A 4,750-nucleotide genomic window follows, 5' to 3' on the forward strand; every position below is an offset into this window, starting at 1 on the left:
ATAAAAATGCAAACACTTTAGAAAGTGTGGTGATTGGATGTTAAATACTCAGGAACTGCAGACAGTTCTTTCCCGCATAGCATCCCCTGCAAACAGTTATGATATAGGAAACATAAAAAAGCCAAGGAGACAAGCAAATAAATGTTGTTGCCTAAAATATAATATCCTGTAGCTTTGCTTAGATTTTTTTGCATTATTAAATTTTGGGGTATCCCCCCTCAAAAATAGTGCAATAAAATTAAAAAAAAAGAAATACAAAAAATTAAAATATCCATAACTTTACTGGATCTATATTATTAAGTACATGTACATATATGTGTATTTATAAAAATACATATATATAACATATAAATGTATATAAATGTATACCTAGATTTTTAAAATTTTAGTCTTTAAATTGCTCCATGGATTAAATTCTGTTAATTTAGATACTGCCTTTTTCTTTTATGTTTCCAGATATTGCTTAAAATGCTCCCTGGTAACAGAAACTAAAGAATAATTTAATAATGTTATTTATTTATCACTTGTTTTTATTGGAGAAGGGGTAGAAAGTTGTTGAAGTGTTACAGAAGCGACAGGCCAGCCAAGAAACAAGCACCACGCGGAGGGCTGGAGTACTCAGATTTATTACGCTGGCGGGCTCAGAGAGGCTTCCGCTCCGAGGCTCTGAGCACCTCCAAGACGTGTGCATGAGGTTTTATAGGGTTCCTTACAAGCTTGGAGTATTCAACCAATAGGCATGGAACAGCTTTAGCAGCATCATTATCACAAAGCAGAGGCAGGGAGGCAGCAAACCGACATTCCAAAGCCAGACATGTCTCTCTGAAAATCCAGCTGGCTAGCAAAAAAAAAAAAAAAACGTGAGCAGGGAATCAGCAAACCGACACTTATTAACTTAGATTTACGAGTTAGCCCAGCCTGGCTTTTCCTTCACAGATGTCCACCAACAAAAGAAAGTTCCAGAGAAAAATACTTACTTCTACAAAATTAGAAACAGTATAATCTTTTAAACTATGAGAACACAGATGTCCATAATACATAATTCACAGACTTCTCAGAACTCCGTGACACAAACCACCTACTGAGTCTTTACTCCACACCACGGGCTATGTTAGATGCTATGGGATGAGACAAAGTCCTTGCTTTAATGAAGCTCAACTAGTTGCCAAAGTATTTCCCATTTTAGTAAAGTTGCAAAGAGATCTTCTCTTTCCTGTTCTGGTGTATTTTAATATAGCATGGTCTGTCCACCAGACACACAAAATAAGTTGATATTCATAAAGATTTAGAGCTTTCTGCCATAGTCAAGGCATGAAGGACCAGACATGATGTGGAAATATAGACAATTATCTAAATAATAAAGTTTAGGGTCAGGAAAACAAATCTGTTGGAAGTTTTGAGTTCACTAAGATTCAGGCATTTTTTTTACATCTATCAAATTTGTATCAACTTTGTTTTTATGGCATATGACATATTTAAACATACTAATTTTTCAGTAAACACGTGTTTCAATTTTTAAATTGAATATAATTTCTCCACATAGCTAACTTATTAAATAATTGATAAATTACAAAAATCAGTTACTCTGTTACATAATTAATTTATCATAAAATTCATTTGCCTGAACTACTTGGATTAAAACTACTTTTTTGTGTGTCAATAACTGAACTAATGACTACTATAAAATCTGTCCAGAAAATGCCCAATCAGAAGGCAAAAATATCTGAGGATGCTATCACAGAGAATATTTTTTCCCTCCAGTGCACTTGACAGAAGCCTAATAAAAACTTTATTTACCAGTGTTCCATTGCAACTCACCATATCAGTGAGGTACATGTTCTAAATCTAGGGGAAGTTTTAGAAATATCACAAATGCAAGTAAATACATATAAAAAGAAATTTTACCTCTTAAAGTTTTTTTAACTCCACAGGAGTTAACACTTTCGATGCTTGACCACAATTACAGAGTATACATTTATGGGTATTCATAGCAAAACCACTTTAGTTTGGAAGAAGGAAATGTGACATGGGGGAAAGAGATACTTAGGATATTGTTAGATTTCAGCATTTATTTGGGTTCTTGCACTTACTCTTACCTTTAGATAAGATACTAAACTTTACAAGTATACCAAAACTTTCTAAGCCTAAGTTCCTTATCTGTAAAATGGGAATGATTTTTACTTACCTTACCGAGTTGTCCTGAGAATTAAACCAAAGTGTGTTAAGTGCTTAGCAATGAATAAACTTTGCATGTAAATTATCTATTGTTGGTTTTTTCTCCCCACATGTAGTTTGTTTCATTATCTTCCTAACAAATGTTTTTGTTACAGTTCATGGGGAACAGATTTAATCGATGTTTCTCTAGATAAGAATTAACTTCTGGTAATTCTTAGAAATAATTATATTTCGGACTTACCTAACAATCCGTGGACATATATTTTCCTCTTAGAATGTGAACATCTCAGAAAAAATCCTATCCCCAGTCCATGGCAGTTCAGATTTTCACATCTTCATTTCAAAGTGTTTACTTCCATGCTGTGAATAAACACAAGAAATTCTGAATGAAATGTCACTGAGAAAAGTTGAAAGGCAACTTCTTAATAAGTGCCAACCTCTTCTTCTGTGTTCAGTTTTTCAGGTACAAAATCTGAAAGAGATCAGTATCAAGATCTCTTAGTAGATGACTATACATGACTCATTTACAAGGAACTATATAACTGGAAGAGTCACAGTAATATTAAATAATTATGAAACTTATTTTCCAGTTCATCACTTATAATACTGTATTGTCCTTATTTCAACAGTGCTTACTATATTACTGTAAAAATCATAAGTTATAAAAATGAAAGAAATAAACATAAAATTAATGACTACACAGGGGTAGTATTTGGAGCTAAAATGAACTGAAGCTCAGAAAATAGAGGTTCTAATTCTATCCCTGCTTCAAAACATTTCTGCATTTTTTTTTGCTTTGGAAAAGGGATTCAAAAATTCCCCTAACATGCTATCCAAAGTATATTTCTGATGAATTTCAGCAACTTTAAAGAAAACCGTATAGAAAGTTTATAGCAAGAAAACAGACATGAGCAATCACCACAAGCAGTCTATGAAAAATTTAAGAATCAAATAAAAGTCTCCTTTTGTCCTGGTTTAGTTTTCTTTCCACAAAATTAGCTGCCTTCCTGAAATAATTGCTATATACGTGGAACAATTTATATTTACCTTCACAATATCTGTGAAAGGTGGAGTCTAATTTCATGCATTATTTTTATGTTACCGATTAAGGGAAGGTGAGGAGCAAGAAATAGTACCTAGAACTAGATGATGGGTTAAGAAAGGATTATTTTAAATGATTATTCACTGGTGGGGTGGAATCAAAGCCAAAACTGCCACCTTATTTATGACCTCCCAAGATGGAATCACTGAGCAGAGAAACTATCAGTACTAATGTCAAAAGGTTATGTGTGTTTTCTCAAAACAATCACATGTAACACTTAAAATAATATGTGTCTTTCTGGGGAGACCACTGGACTTTGAGTATGTCCAGGTAACTTCCGGGGATTTTGTTCCAACATCTAAAATTTTTAAACTAGGCTAAATAACCTGTGAGTGTCCTTCTATCTCTAATACTCTATAATTTAACCTATAATTATGAAAACTATAATTATAAATATTATAATTAAATTTTATTATGAACCTAATTATATCATTAACTCCTTGAGCAATGGCAGTTCATTTATATTAACTTTGTAAAATATGTTTGGAAGAGTTCCACCTCTTCCAAAGAGTTCCTGCTTCTACAAAGTTTGAGAAGAATTGGTACTAATTCTTTGAAGTTTGGTAGAATACACCAGTAAAGTCATCTGGTCCTGGACTTTTGTTTGTTGGCAGGTTTTTGATTAGTGATTCAATCACCTTGTTTAGTAATCATTCCATTCAAATTTTTGTATTTCATCATGATTAAATCTTGATAAGTAGTATGTTTCTAGGGATTTATCCATTTCTTCTAGGTTGTCCAATTTGTGGTGTATAATTGTTCATAAGAGTGTCTTATGATCTTTTGTGTTTCTGGCCTCAAGTTTCATCCATATTGCAGAATTTCCTTCCTTTTAAAGGCTGAGCAATACCTCATTGTATGTATATACCATACTTTGTTTACCCATTTATCTGTCAATGGACACAAGTTGTTTCTATGTTTTAGCTACTACGAATATTGCTACAATGAACATGGATGTACAAATTTCTCTTTGAGATCGTGGTTTCAATTATTTTGCATATATACACAAAAGTGAAATTGCTGGATCATATGATAATACTATTTTCAGTTTTTTGAGACATTATGCTCTTTTGAAACTTGTCAGAATGCTCTTTTTTTTTTTTTTTTTTTTTTTTTTTTTTTTGGCTGCTATTATTTCCTTGGTCTAGAACGTATTTCTTCCTCAGCTTTAACTGTTCAAACTGAATTTGTCTTTCAAGGTCCTACTCAAAATTGACTTTCTCCATAATCTTATTTTTCCCTATCTTAAACCTATCACCCATAATACATGTTGGTCTTAAATAATTTTTTCTTCCTCTATTAGCTCATTAGCACTTTGTAATTCTCATAGCACTTCTCATTTTTAATGTGTGTGCAATACAAAGGGTAAGCATTTAGGGGGGCACAATGGCCATGTCATCATCTGCTTTGAGGTTCAAAGAATGTCTAAACAATGACTGAATTCAGTAAGTGCTTGGGCTTGCTGATTTTAAT

At 32.7% G+C, this 4,750-nt stretch overlaps 1 long non-coding RNA gene across 1 annotated transcript; it reads right to left on the reverse strand.

Moving 5' to 3' along the window:
- Positions 1–371: 371 nt before the first annotated feature.
- LOC116661510 lies at positions 372–2,636 on the reverse strand. Its single transcript, XR_004317393.1, has 3 exons — positions 2,613–2,636; positions 2,417–2,535; positions 372–838 (listed from the first exon to the last, which is right to left on the reverse strand). It is a non-coding gene; the product is annotated as an uncharacterized LOC116661510 (long non-coding RNA).
- Between the last annotated feature and the right edge of the window lie 2,114 nt (positions 2,637–4,750).

This window comes from Camelus ferus, chromosome 35 (assembly GCF_009834535.1).
Source record: "Camelus ferus isolate YT-003-E chromosome 35, BCGSAC_Cfer_1.0, whole genome shotgun sequence".
Taxonomy (NCBI): Eukaryota; Metazoa; Chordata; class Mammalia; order Artiodactyla; family Camelidae; genus Camelus; species Camelus ferus.